The 16,059-nt window shown below is 37.1% G+C and overlaps 1 non-coding gene across 1 annotated transcript; it reads right to left on the minus strand.

Moving 5' to 3' along the window:
- Window positions 1-12,021: 12,021 nt before the first annotated feature.
- On the minus strand, window positions 12,022-12,221 carry LOC117968084 (U2 spliceosomal RNA). Its single transcript, XR_004662235.1, has one exon. It is a non-coding gene; the product is annotated as a U2 spliceosomal RNA (small nuclear RNA).
- Window positions 12,222-16,059: the final 3,838 nt, after the last annotated feature.

Here is a 16,059-nt window from a genome sequence, read left to right on the forward strand (position 1 = left end):
TCCCGCGCTCGTTCCTCTTCTGAACATCCAACAACACTCTTAAGACAAGACCAAAACTGTGGTATTTTCTGGGATACTGCCGGCACCTTGCAAAGGACCATATGGACAGCTGGAAATACAAAATCAAAATGCATGCCTAAAATCATGGTGCACACAGGAAGGCTTCACCTTTCTTGAACATTGGAGCACATTCTACAACAAGGACTATCTATATAGGTGGGATGGACTGCACGTAAACAGAAAGGGAAACCAACCTACTCGGAGAAAGGATCCTTGAGGAGGTCCAGAAGCATTTAAAACTAGAAAGGGAGAGGGGAGAAAACAAAAAAACAGAAGGGAGACATCATCAAAACAAGGGCAACAACTCCGGTAAGACAACTATTAAATGTATTTATCTTGAATGCTAGGAGTCTCAGAAACAAAATGTTAGAACTTGAAGCTACTGCACTAACAAGTAACTACGATGTGATGGGTGTTACAGAAGCTTGGTTGTCTGAGAGTGGTGGAGACGAATATAATCGTGGGTACACACTGTATAGGAAAGACAGGCAGGACAGAAGAGGCGGAGGGGTAGCGCTATACTTTAGAAATAGTCTTGAAGCCCAGGTGTTAAATCAGGACAAAGAACAATGCAGAATCAATATGGGTCAGAATAATAGGAGCATGCTATAGACCGCCAAATTTAGATGCTGAGCAAAATAATCTGTTGTACAATAACATTCGAAATGCATGTAGAAAAGGAGAAGCCATACTAATGGGGGATTTCAACTTCCCCTGTATAAAATGGGAAAACCCGATTGGGGGGGGGGGCACGACGGATGAAATTGAAATGGTGGAAATGACAAATGACTGCTTCCTAACACAATTTGTCAAGGCACTGACTAGAGGGGAGGCATGCCTTGACTTGGTCTCTTTTCAAATAATGAAGACAGAATAACTAAAACAGAGGTCAGAGAGCCATTGGCAAACTCAGAGCACAACATGGTCTCACTTGAAATATTTAAAACCCCAAAAAGTAATGACTAAAGCTAAGGTTTACAATTTTAGAAAAGCAAACTATGAAGGTATGAAACGGAGACTAACAAGTAGATTGGAGTAAAATAGAGAAAACATCCACAGAAAAAGGATGGCTGTTTTTAAAAAAATGTAGTACTAGAGGCACAAAACAATTACATCCCAAAAGTAGACAAATCTAAATCTAAAACAAAATGGCCAAAATGGTTTAATAGATAAATTTAAAAAAAATATTCAGCGAAAAAAGGCACTTTACAGAGCGTTTAAAAGGGACTGAAAACAAAGTACACAAAGAGTACTTGGAACTGCAAACACAAGTCAAAAAGGAAGTTAGAAAGTGGCAAAATCATAGATGAAGAAAAAAAATAGCAAATATATTAAATGATTACTTTTCACAGGTTTTTACAAAGGAGAACACGGACAACATGCCCGACATGTTGACCTGTTCCTATCCAATTTTAAATAACTTTAGAATAACAGAGGCAGAAGTGTTAAAGGGACTAGGAGCTCTTTTAAATAAATAAATCCCCTGGGCCAGATGAGATCCTCCCAATAGTATTGAAAGAAATGAAAAGTTATTTATAAACCACTAACCAAGATCATGCAACGGTCTCTTGACACAGGGGTTGTACCGACAAACTGGAAAAAAGCAAACGTAATACCGATCCACAAAAAGGGAGACAAAACCGAACCAGGTAACTACAGACCAATAAGCCTGACTTCTATTATATGTAAACTTATGGAAACTATAATAAGATCCAAAATGGAAAATTTAACTTTGGTAACAATATCCTGGGAGACAGCTAGCATGGTTTTAGGAAAGGGAGATTGTGTCTAACTAACCTACTTGACTTTTTTGAGGATGCAACATTGAAAATGGATAACTGCAAAGCATATGACATGGTCCATTTAGATTTCCAGAAAGCTTTAGTCCCGCATAAAAGATTAATTCTCAAACTGAACGCAGTAAGGATTCAAGGAAATGCATGCACATGGATTAGGGAGTGGTTAACGGGTAGAAAACAAAGTGCTGATTAGAGGAGAAACCTCAAAATGGAGTGAGGTAACCAGTGGTGTACCACGGATCAGTATTTGGTCCTCTGCATTAATGATTTAGATTCTGGTATAGTAAGCAAACTTGTTAAATTTGCAGACGACACAAAAATAGGAGGAGTGGCAAACACTGTTGCAGCAGCAAAGGTTATTCAAAATGATCTAGACAGCATTCAGAATTGGGCAGACACATGGCAAATGACATTTAATAGAGAAAAGTGTATTGCATGCGAGCAATAAAAATGTGCATTATAAATATCATATGGGAGCAAGATGGGCTGAATGGCCTCCTCCTCGTTTGTAAACTTTCTTATGTTCTTATTCATGGCTGGAGCCTTAATTACCCCCCCCCCCCCCTATAAACACAATAATGATTAGACTGGATGGCTTCGCCTGCCCGCCTATAAATACAATAATAATACAAAACATACATGTATACAAATAATACATCTATAAAAAACTAGTGTACATGAGGGCTGGGGAGTGCTCTCTTAAAAGGTTCAAAAGGTGACCATATCGGTACTAAACAATAAACTTAAACTATACAACTAAACTAAAAGGGACAGTACAAAACTTATGGTTGGGGTTAGGTTTTGGCAAAAAGACAGAGAAGGAAACATCTTAAATTCCTGCCATATCTATTAATGCACTGGCAACGCATCTTTTAGTTTGTTATATTGGTCTGGGTTTTGTTAAGACTTAGTTTTTAAAATAAACAAATAACACTAAGATTAATTAACATTGGGTTCAGAAAATTAGTTTGACATTTATGAAGATACAAAAAATATAGAATCAGGGCTAGATTTCAGCAAATAAACTGAAAAGGGAATATCTAAAAATAATATTAAGGGAATGAAATAATTGTCATCTGTTAGTACACTGGCAATTCATTTCTTAGTTTATTGTTTTGGTCAAGAGTTTTTTGTCAAGGTTTTTTTGGGGGAAGAGTTATATATAATCAAGATATTAATTGACATTGGCGCTATAAAATTAATTCTAAATATGTGATCAAAAATAATTAAATTAAATGAAAAACATATGGTAGGATTTGGGGTTAAGGTTAGGGTTAGTTATGGTTAGGGCCAGGGTTGGGGTTAGAGTTATGGTTAGGAATATCTGAAGGAATTCCTTTTTATGTCTTAATATATTGGTCACTTATTTTAAACCTTTTTTTTTTTTTTCAATTTTAAAAAATGAAAACAAAAATAAATTAAGTCAATCAATACCGGATCCAGAAAATTAATTCTAAATACGTGATAAAATAAAAATAATGTAAAAAAAAGTTTATATATATTATATATATATCCAAAATGAATAGTGACACAAGTGGAAGTATACAAATAATAGACCCTAATTAACCACTCTTCAAATTTAATCCGTTTCGATCTTTCCTTTCAACTTTTAAATTACTCCGTATTTATATGTAGCATTATATATTTTAATTCAAAAAATGAAATCTATATTTAGTATCAATGTTTTAAATAGCTAAGACAGGGTTCAAACAGAGTTGAGAAATTAAACCGTGACAAAATAATAAAAAATAATAATAAAAAAAAATTCACACCAAAAAAAGTGTGTGTGTATATATAAATAAATAAATAAATAAATAAATATACTAAATTCAAAATATCAAATAATCAAAGTGATAAAGTGAGGAAAAAAAAAGAAAGGGGATAAAGGAAATGTGAAGGGAATTAACTGACAGAATCCATATAATCCATCTCCTCAGGAACTCTAGTTTTCATTTAAACCTACAGGGAAATGTTGAATTTTACTTATTGATCCAAATACTTTTAGTAATTTTCCTTTGTCCTATAGCCCATAGAGTATTTGTTTGTAAACCTATGCATATTAAATTAATATTTCATCTACTAAAAAATGTTGTACCACCTAATTATTGGTTTTCTTTTTCCTAATATTGTATAAGTGTTTTAATCTAATCTGAATACTATTACCCATTTCTCCTACATATATAAATTTACATTTATTGCATTGAATGGCATAGATTACATTATCTGTGTCTAGGGTTAGAAATTGATCGATTTTAGTTATAGTGATATTACATTTAGGATTAGAGATTTTGTGTTTTTGAAAAATAAGGATTAGTTTTAGCTGATTTTTTTTATATTTCCAATGTTAGTATGCACTAGAATATCTAAGATTTATTTCTTTTATATGCTGACACTATTTTAAAAGTCTTCATTCTGGGATCAAATCTTGCGTTTTAAATAAAATTACTTTTAACAATATTTACATTAATACTAGATTGTGAGAAGGTTGTAATTAAAGGGATAAGTGATGTATTATCCGGAATGCTATTATGATTAACATTTCTCAAGAAACTAGATTTAATTGTTAAAACTAGTTTAGAATATTCTTTTTTGTAATGCTGAAAATATTTGAGTAGCTGTTGGAAAATCTGAAATCTATGCAAATTCTATTATCTCTGTTAAACTGTGATTTGATAAGACCCTTGAAAGTATATTCAGGATGGTTGCTGGTATTGTAAAGAGCATGTGTGTCAGTGTCTTTTAAAAAATACCTTGGTTTTTAATGTTTTTTTACCATCAGTTGGATCTGTAAAAAAAAAAAAAAAAAACTCTGGTATCCGGAAAATTAATGTGTAATGTATGAGTTGTGACTTTTAATTTTATAGATGGGTGACTGAGAATTAAGGGTATGCAAAGTTCTGGAAGCTACCGAGATCCTGTTCTTAAATACTTCAAATATCATACAAGTACCTAAAGAATTTCCTAAAGAGGAAAGTGTGTACAATTTAAAAAGGCTGTTTGTTCCCACTGGGCCATGTATATGTTTGCATAGGCCGGGGCAAACTTTTTACCCATAGCTGTGCCTTTTAATTTGGAGGTAGAAAGAATCATTAAATTGAAAGTCATTTTTGGTGAAGGAGATGTCTAAACGTTTCAAGATGTATTCATCTAGCCTAGACGAGTCTGGATACATATTAAAAAATGTTTTAACCGTTTCCAATCATAAGGGTGTTTTGATATTTGTATATAAACTTTCTACATCAAAAGTAAAAAAAGGCATCTGTATTTACTGTTAGGCTTTTAATTGGTTACAAAAGCATGTGTCTTATGTAACTCATAACTCATGTTTTTGAGAGATCGGATTAGATAAAAATCTAGATATTCAGCAATGAAATATGATTCACTACCACAATCTGAGATAATTTGGTCTACCAGGAGGGATCTCGGCAGGAACAGCCCATATAGATTATTTATTAATTTTTAGTAGCAAGTAAAAACAACGTGGTCTAGGAATTTTGATTGCCAATTAAATATTGTTTGGTCATTTTTATTTTTATACATTTGTTGTACTGTATGTTTGATCTCTTCATATGTTTGAATATATAAATTCCGGTAAACCTTTATAATTTTATTACTGTAATTGTCTATTTGCTTCAGAAAGATATTGTTCATCCAGAATTGCTATTGATTAGCCTTTGTCAGCAGATTTAATCACTAGATCCATATTTTTGGTTAATTTCATTAAAGCTTGTCTTTCTAAAGGATTCAAATTGTCTTTAGGAATATGGTCTATATCCAATTGCGAGATTAACAGATTGTTGTCTTCAATTCTATAATTAAATTTATTTTCAGGTTCCCAATTAGATTGAGGTGTAAATGGCAATTGTTTGTCAGTATTGTAATCAAAGTGATCCAACAGTTTTAGTTTTCTATGATTTTATATGTATATGTGTAATATATATATATATATATATCTCCCTTTTATTAGTTCATGTGAAAGACTGAGGTGTAGGAATAAATGAAGCTCTTCTCTAATAAAGAATTTTGTGCTTTCGTTAAATATGTTTGAGACAGGTTAATTTTATATTGGAGTTTTGAAGGTTAATGACAGTTGATTTCTCCAGAATCACTTTAAAAGTCTACAACATCATTTGAAGATTTTTTTTCTGCAGTTTGTGTGGTCCAGTGGATGTGGTCTAAAAGAAATTCTGAATTAGTTAATGCTTCTAAACCATGATAATTAGTTTGAATGTATTTATTTGTCATTTTGTCGATGTAAGAGTGTGTATTAGAAAAGTTTATTTTAGGGATACAAATTGTTGCATTAGGAAAGACAAGAGATGCACTTTTCATTAATTTATTTAGTTTGTTTTAGTGCAATCGATTTGCAATGTTGATCCTTTTTACCTAATGACAGAACCACTTTGAGTACCGGTTAGGATACATTTTATCAAGTACACTAGCCATATGTAAAAAATTAACTCCAGGGTAGCTATCAATTTGAATTTCAGGATTAGTGTAAGGAGGGATTTTACTTAAATTAGAATCTCCAATAATTAAGATTTGGTTTAAAAGCTTTAACATGCCACACAATTTTTCTAGATGTTTTTTAAATGTCTTTCTATTCTATTATCTGGTTTGAATTGAACGCATTCAAGGGTTGTCCATGTTCGGCGTTCCTGGAAATGTTATTGGAATTTGGAGAGGATTCAGAACTTCTTTGCCCATTGTGTTCAGGTAACATCATTTGTTTGGGACTGTTCATCCTTAAGCTCGAAATTGTCCTTGTGAATAGGTGTTGATGTAAGTTCCGTAAGTTTCACTGGTATAGAAGATAAAATATCAATGGCATCTGTAGGATGCCATTGATATCAATGGCATCTGTAGGAGATACCAAATGAGTTGAATTGCAATTTAGAGAATTGGTGAATCATTTATAACAGGTTACTGAAGGTATACAAGAGATTTCAGTCTGAACTGAGATTACTTTGGTTTTTTGTAAGGTTTCAATACTCTCTCTAGATAACCTAGAAGTGTCATAAGGTATACTAGGTCTTGTAGGACTAGTTGTATTTACAGAAGTCTGTCTATAAACTAGAGGATGAAAATCAGTTGTATTGAAAAGTGAGTTGAGTTGTGAAATCTCTAGATATTTGGATGTTTATTTCTGTTTGTGATTTGGGTGTATCTAAGTTTATATTTTGTAAAGTTTCAGTGCTCTGTCTTTAACTTAGGAGTGCTAGAAGGTATGATGGGTATTATGGGACTAGTATCTGAAATGGGTGTAATTGATAGATAAGGTAGAACCAATTGTGATGAGGGTAGAGAAGGAAAATCGGTAGTATTGAAAAGTGACTTGGATTCTGGAATCTAATAGTTGAATGTTTGTTTCTATTTGTTGTCTCGGGGGGGGGGGGGGGGCGACAGATAGGACAGATTTAAAGTGTAAGCAGTTTTGTATTGAAGTATCTTTTAGCATCTTTTTAAAATATTATCTTGCCCATTGGCTGGCTTTATTAAAGGCCTCCCCACTGTTGGTCTCTTCTTGCAATTACTTCATCGTAATGCTGACTTAGTATTGATAAGTTGTTCATGACCCAATCAGTTGCATTTGTTTCAATTAGATTTCTTGCATTTTCTGTTGGAGGCTGGTTTAATAAAATCAGTTAATTTGAACTTGCCATAGCATGCCTTTTGGAGCCTCTTGTGTAGATATAGCTGTATTAATGATATCAGTATGATGTATTGCTTGTATTCATTTATAAAAGATTTTAGCTTGTTTAGCAAAATACATTTTAGATATACTAGAGTTGTCTCATTTAGATGCAGCATTATTAAAAAGCTATGAAAGTTAACAGCAAATCAAGATTCAAATAGTCAACAATAAATCAACAGTAAACTCCCCTCAGATCCAGGTTTTTTAGATGGTTTCAGGAGTGTTCTGGGATGCAGTTTTTCATCCAGTTTCAGGGATCCTCTCAGATCCAGGTTTTTTTAGATGGCTTTGAGTCTCTTGATATACAGCTTTTGATATACAGTATCTCCAGTTTATGAAGGATCCTCCTTTTGTTATACGTTTCCATCAAGGTGTATTCCAAAATAGTTAAAAAAAAAAAAAAAAAAAAAAAAAAAAAAAGATAAACCTTTTCCCACCCCAAGCAGATTAGAACAAAATAGTTATTTTTCTTTCGAAAAATATATATCTATTTGTCTGGGGCCCCGGCCTTAACCATTTTTAAATTTGCCGTGATTTAAGTTTCAATTAAGTTATTCTTTTATTTTAATGTTTTAAAAACTTAAATAAAATAAAAGGTCCCAACATTTTGCTCGATTTTTGGAGCTTCAGGGGTAAAAATAAAAAGAAACTGCATTTCCTGTCCCTTTTTAAATAGACTACTTAAAATAAATTACAGCTGTTCCCTAATATATTGTTCATTGTGTTATTATTGAACATTAATTAAATATAGCTATAGGTCAATTTAAAAATTGTATTTAAATTCTTTTCATTTAATCTAATATTGATTTAAACATTTTAAATTTACCATATTTAATTGGTGCATTCAAATAAAGGAACCGTTATTCATTAAGGGGGTCGTTTAGGATTAGTAAAATACTCTTTTTATTTAGAATTTTTTACATTTCTGCAAACTCACACATTCCACAAAACCAGTTTTTTAAATATTCAAAAAGTTCCCATTCGTTAATACAGTTTAAAAGAAAAACCATATAAACCCATTCAAACTATGTTCCAAAAAGTTAATTCAAAGTGCTGTACATTATCAATTACCCACAGTCCCTCACCTGACAAAACTTGCACAAATTTTACATTCCCAAATCTAAAATTTAAAAACAACCTTCCCGTTAAACCAGTGATCCCTAAAATACAAAACTCATCATAACCACATTAAAAATATCTATAAAAGCATTTTAAATATCTATAAGGAACATTTTCATCAAAGGGATTATACAATGCATTATGGACCTAACAGTATTCAGAGTCCACGGGGTTTAACATTTCCCTTCTTCCCTTTAGGCCCTTACACCCATTGCTATTTTAAAGAATATAGCTTCCTCATTCTTTTAGTTAAATATTATTTTTTGATTGATTTTACATATTTTACATTTACACGCATTCTTTAATTCATTTTACATTTCTTGTAAAGGTGACATTCATGCATAGACATACATTTTGTTTTAAAAGCATTTGAAATACATTTAAAAACACCAAGACAATTGTGCTTTGCACAAGGTTAAAACAGACACAGATTAAAATCAACATGATAAAACCTGTGCTGCTTTAAAAGTGACTGGGGGGGAAAAAAAACATTTATAAAGTGTTTGTGAGGGCCGGGGAGTGCTCTCAAAGTTCAAAAGGTGAACATAAAACAGAACTAAACTATAAAACTAAAATAAACTAAAGGGACAGTGTATAAAACTGTGTTGATTCTAAAATGAAGACACTTTAAAATGTAACTTTTTTAATAGTTTGCATTACAAATCTTTTAAAGATACATAAAAACAAAATCAAATAAAACATTCAAAATAAATAAAAAACAAGAGTCCATAAAACCAGAGCACCGTTCAAAAACGGTCATGCCACCTAAAAAGGGTGGAATGCTGGCATGACAAAATAAATAAAAGGCTTAACCAGAGCCCCGTAGTCCCGCTCCTAGGAGCTAGCGGTTCCAGTCTTTGGTGCTGTTCCATCTTCACGTCCTGGAGTCTGACGATCCTCCAATCCGCACAGGCCTTGTCCCTCCCGAGGGTCCGGATGTCCAGAATTACAAAGTCGTTGATAAGAGTTTGTGCCCTTCTGGTCGTGGTGATGGTGTCCAGCTCCTGCTTGTGGTAGATACAGACGTTACGGCCCTCCCACAGGATCTGCTTGACAACATTGATGACACGCCAAACGCACTTAGCTGTGCTGGTAGCGATTCCTCCCGCAGGCCCATAGAGCACAGTCTCGGCGGTCATCTTGGCCGTGTCAGCAAACCTGTTTAGGAAGACTGAGACAGAGAGCCAGACACTGCCAGCCACATCACACTCCCAGAAGATATGGGCTGGTGTTTCTCTCTTGCGGCACTTTGCATAGGGGCATGTTTCTACTTGGGCTAGTCCCCTCCTGAACATGAACGCTCGAGTGGGGAGTGCACTGTGGACGGTGTTCCATGCTATATCCTTCTGGACATTACTGAGGCAGCTGTGAGACACATTCTCCCAGATTTTTTGGCTTTGGGTGAGGAAAAAAGTAGCTACTTTTTCAATTTCCTGGGAACCGGCAAGATGTTTTGTTACAGCCTTGTATTCCCAGGAGGCCAATTTTGCTTTATCGAAGCCCAATTTATATATAGTGTCCCTTAAAGTTCTATAATACAATGGGGGGTCCAAGGAGTACGACACGGTGTTATCAATAGTGCAGAGGCCCAAGGCCCTGAGTCAGGTGGCAAAATAGAAACAATTCTTGTAACATACCTTCCTGTCCAGGGCCTGGATGTTCTTGATGGTTTGCGTGAGCCCCTGCACTCGGGTCAGCTGCACAACGTCTGGGACCCCCTTGCCTCCCTTGTCGGTTTTATTTATTGTGGCTCGCTTTACCCTCTCCATCTTGCTGCCCCAGATAAAGCGGTGGATAACTTTTTTGGTGGCCCTGTCTGGGGGGGGGGGAATCTTTCCCTCATGAGAGGATGGGGAACAGTATAGACTTGGTTATTAATACTCTACCCGTCATTAAGGATCTTGTGCTCCATCCGCCAATCTTTTTACGGACCTGGTTAATGGCCGCCGTCCAGCTCTGGGCCCCCGAGCTATTGTTCTCGAAAATGAGGCCCAGAATCTTGATTTTGTCCTTTTTGACAGGGTACATGTCCGACAGTTCCCTATCTACCATGGAGCAAGATATTTATTCTCTCCCCAAAAGGACCACATTTCTTGCAGTTTTTGGGGGTTCCTACAACTGACCTCAAACACTTCCTTAAGCCCTGGCAATTTCACCAAACAATTCAAGTCAGAAGGGGAAAAAGCCATGCCCCCCTGCAGAGTGGTCCGGCTGAACTCCAGTCTTGTCAGTCCTGGTTCTGTTTTTATCTTGCTGGTTTCTGGTGAAGCGCACCACATTGTGCCTCCTGGTCTCCTGGGTTGGCTGGAATGCCATCCTTCAGCTGGCTCCTCCAATTGGGGTGGGAGAAGCCTCTGGACGTCCAGGTTGTCTCTCTCTGTGAAAGAGACAACATAAGTAGTGAATCTGAACAGTTAAAAGAACAATTACTTTAGTCCCGAGGAGATGGCCGCCTCGCAAGAGGGACCCCCTCCCCAGGTGAACTATGTTCTTCCCTGGCGGAGTAGGGGGCACTGCTTGGCACTGAGATTACGCAGGAAGATTCGTGGCTGTGACGCCTCCTCGGGGTCCGGGGCCGCCCTCTGCTCCTCCCAGATGGCGCCCTCTGCGGGGCGCCGGCTGCTCTCTGTCTCGATCAAGTGCTGGGGATGAGGTCGTCTTGGTCATCAAAGGTCCTCAAAAGTCTTCTGGATGGTAGGGCCTCCTCTCGGACTCCAGGGATGTCTGGAAAAACTGGAATCGCATGAAAGAATAACTGCTCTCAACAGTCAACAAAATCTTGGAAGCCCCTCGGCCTGGATTGGGCAAGCCTTACTAAAAGTTACCGTTCTGAAGAGAAGCCAGTCAAAAATAAAAAAGCCTGCTCCTCTTTTTCTCGAACAAACCCCTCACAGACCCTCTGAGGGAGCGGGCGATGCCACTACCCTCTGAGCCTTAGTCTTAGATTTATTTGAGCTGAAAAGAAGCCAGAGCGTGGCTTTACTGGCAGCCCAGCCCTTCCGGCCGGCCTAAATACCTTCTCGACCCGACAGCAAGGCCAAACAAACCAATGTAAAACAGGGAACTCTTCCCAAAATGTAAGTGCCGTTCAGTCCCGGCAAAGGGGCACTTTGCTGCTGCCACCTTGAAAGCGAGGGCTCCTTGCCCCACTAAACGGCTCTGTTTTTGCTTTACCGCTGCACTTATCCTCCTCCTCCTCTCACGAGCGCAATGCCTTCTGGGTACACTGGCCTGCTGCGTGAGCAGAGCAGGCTGTCCATCAGTTAGGCAGACCTGCGAAAAAATACAACCCAGAAAAAGGGAGAGGGACAGGCTCGCTCTCTCTCTCTCTCTCTCTCTCTCGACCTTTTTTTGTGCACCGTTCCCGGAGGTACTGCAATACCGTGTCGATGCATGGAGTGGATGGAGCAAGCCCCGGTTCTATCTCCTGCTTCCAAAAATCAATTTAATAGACGGGTCCCCCTATGGGGGACATATCAGATATTAAACTGATAAGATCAGATTTTTTTGTATTTCAATGATTTTATTATTCCATCAGGAAAAGACAAAAACAAAATCTGGCAAAAACTAAATTTCAATACATTGCAAACCATATAATCAAAACTCAAACAATCATACATTACATAAGTAAAAAGGCAACACAATACATATATAAAATCAATTAAATACTTAAAATACATGAGTTTAAATAACAGTTAAATATTTTCAAAACACTAAAATAACTTTCACTGCAGTCCCTTGTAATCAATTCAAACAGTACAATAAAATACATTTAAATCAATTCAATTCAAAACAGTACAATAAGTCAAATCAATTCATAAAACACTATTAAGAGCCTGTAAAAAAAACTAAAAACAAAACCTGCACAATGCAATTTGTTCAACCTAGAACGCCTCTATAGAAACACTTCTTCCCCTAAGTGAGGCTCATGAACCACCATAACACTGGAGAACACCTTCCATCGATGACAGGCACGATGTACACCTTCAACAAGCCGGTCCCTGACTCCGTAATCCTGCAGCAGGTGTAGGGCAAGCAGGATGGTCTCGGCACAGGACAGCAGCTCCCCCTTGAGGACGTAACGATTCTGTCGTTTCCAGATTGCATCTTTCATGCAATTTAATAAAAGCCCATTGCACAAACCATTCATTTTTTTTGCACTTTCTCATTGGGTATCCGCTGCCTGTGAGTTGGTTCCACCAAACTCTTGCCCCTCCCCAGATCTTCATGAAGGATATGCACTCCCAGAACCGATGGCGTATGCTTTTTTTGCCCCACAACCCTCCATCGGGCATCTAGGGGTCTTTGCCAGGGACCGCTTGTACATTACAGATCGTACAGGAAGGACATTGTGCACCGTCTGCCATGCCAGATCTTTATGGTGATTCAGAAGTCCAGGATGAGCCACATTTTGCCAAATCCTCCTCACCACAGCTTGGGGGTACTGCCCCACCGGACACATCTGGGTTCTAAGATGAACAAAAGCAGTTACTTTTTTTAAATTTTTCCACATTTATTTCCACATTGCATAAGTCATATTCCTTTAAAAACTTTAATTCTTAAATAATAAAAAGGCACATCCTCAGCAGTCGGCACATTCTGGGCAGGTTTAAAAAGATTAAAAACACTTAATCCCCCCCCAGATAAAACAGAGTAAACAATGACGCCTTACTAAAACCAAACAAACAGGACTCCATATGAACTGCAGTGAACTTAAGCCATAAAACCAATTTTAAATCGGGTACCTTTTTTTCCTCAATACTTTCTTACTTTATATAAAACAATCCTTTTCACTTTTTTGCATTTGGGTCTCCAAAATAAATTTTCCTGATTTTTAAAAGTGTTAACACTCCTAGGTGGTGGAAAGACAACCTCTATATATATAAAAGCATGGGTAAAATAACAGAACGGACAATTAAAACCTTACCTTCCATTGTTAGTTCCCTCATTATTGTTTTGCGGCGTGGATAAAAGAGCCGTGTCTTTTGTTTAATTTTAAATATAAAAAACAATAACAAAAGACACAGCGCTTTTATCTGCACCGCAAACAAATACAAATAATAATAAATAGGGGCGGGACACTCCGCCACACGTCCATTGTCAGGTCCCTCAGGCTCCACAACCCCAGCTTCTGTGCAACTCTCCCACCCACATCCTCCCAATTCTTAAAACCAGACAGACCCATTATCAAATTTTAAACCTAAAATTTTGATAAAATCCTTTTTAAAATTCAGGTTAACTTGGGAAGCAGGCACCCACTCACCATACAGCATACATTCACTCTTGTTCACATTCAATCTGGATCCAGACGCACCACAAAACACTTTAGTATGATCCATAGCCCTGTAAATAGAAAAATCATCAACACACAAGTCACGTCATCCATATACAGCAAACACTCTGCTCCCCACCGCTGCCTGGTAAAAACATGCCGGTTAAAAGTGTGTCATTTCTTAAAAGGTTTGCCAGGGGCTCCATGCAACAAATAAAAAGCAGGGGCAAGAGCGGACAGCCTTGTCTTAGTTCACTTAAAACCTGCACTGACTCAGATAGATCACCGTTAATCAAAATCCTACTGCCAATTTCCCTATACAAAATTTATCCAATTAATCACATTTTTAGGAAAACCCATCTGTGCCAGTACAGCTAAGATGTATTTGTGCGCAATCCTGTCATACGTTTTCTCCAAGTCCAAATTTAAAATACACAATTTATTCTTCCTGGAATCTCCAATCAACATAAGACTGTCTACTATCCTCCTCCCTGGCACTGCACACACTTGATCAGGGTGCGTCACTGAACCAATGACCCCCCCCTAATCCTAACCATTAAAATCTTTGCAAATTTATAATTGGTGTTTAAAAGGTTTATGGGTCTCCCAGTTTTTTAAATCTTTCCTATCATCTTTTTTTTTTAAAAAAAAAGTGTAATAACCCCCTGCCTGAGGGACAATGTCATCTTACATAGGTAAAAAGTTCTAAAATGTCCATCTTTTAAAATATCCCAAAACTTCCAATAAAATTCTGCCGGTAACCCGTCGTTCCCTGGTGTCTTATTTGCTTTAAAATCTTTTATAGCTCCATCCACCTCCTCCATCTTAACTTCCTCTCCCATGCACTGTTTCTCCTCCTCCCTGATAAAACCCTTTCCACACCTTTTCAATAAAACCTTTAAAATTATTTTCATCAATTACTTTCTCATTTATATAAGTCCTTTATAAAATTGCTCCGCAATGCCACACATTTCATCTTTGGATTCTTTTAAAACACCTTTTTTATTGTTTAAACCACACATTATCTTGTTGTACTCCACCACCTTTTTAAAAAAGAACCTAGATAACTTTTCATTCTGCTCCACATGCTCGACCCTGCTCAAATAGATAATCGCTTTGCTTTTCTCCTCAGATCTTTCATTTTTTGTTTTAGCGTCCTAATCTCTCCCCAACCTCAAAACCAGCTCGCAGAAAAGTAGCCCTGCATACCTTTTCTTTCCTTTTAAAACCTTTTCCCTCCCTGCTTTAAGAAAAAATACCCTACTCTTCACTTTCATCACCTCCCACCATTCAGACACAGACTCACACATCTCTTTCAACGTGCTCCATTCGTTATAACACTGTCTGAACCTTTCACACACTCTCTCATCCTCTAGCAGCTTCACATTCAACTTCCATACACCCCTTCCAACAGTCACAGGCACTCCACAATCAAGCTTGGCACACAATAAAACATGGTCGGAATAAAACACTGGGTCTAAAATGAATTGGCTACATTTAAAATCTTTGGATAGAAACATAAAACCAATACGTGATTTTCTGTCCCCCTGTGCATTAAACCAAGTGTGCCCATGGAATATGGAACCCATTCCATATTCCATTAATGTCCATAACTTTCACAGACCCCACTGTGATATCACAGTACACCTTTAAATATGCTTCAATGTCCTCCACTCTGACATACGGGTTAAACATTTTAACAAAAAGTGGCCTTGCTTCTCTTTTCTGAAACAAAGCATCCACTGCAAAAAAACAAAATGGCCCCTCTCCTCTTCAGCTCTCGCATATGCCAATTAGCTTCCTGCCCAGTTCCTCAGTGATCAAAGTTACATAAACTTTTCATTCCTTGTCTCTTGCACACAAAAAATGTCTCTTACCGGAATCTTCAAAGTTCTCAACATAAATCCTCCCACGAAATCTCCTCTTTCAAAAGTTTTCTCCCGATCCAGTAACTGGAATTGAACCATATTTTGAATTTTCGGCAGTACTTTCACCATTCTGCCTCGCAATCCATTCTCCAAGCTCCAATCGCCTTCTCTACTCGCTTGATCTGAGCAAAGAGGCCGAGAAGGGATGCCCAAATGCCCCGGGCGTGGCCGCCCGTCGGAGCTGCT

The sequence above is a fragment of the Acipenser ruthenus genome, chromosome 13, assembly GCF_902713425.1.
Source record: "Acipenser ruthenus chromosome 13, fAciRut3.2 maternal haplotype, whole genome shotgun sequence".
In the NCBI taxonomy this organism is placed as follows: domain Eukaryota; kingdom Metazoa; phylum Chordata; class Actinopteri; order Acipenseriformes; family Acipenseridae; genus Acipenser; species Acipenser ruthenus.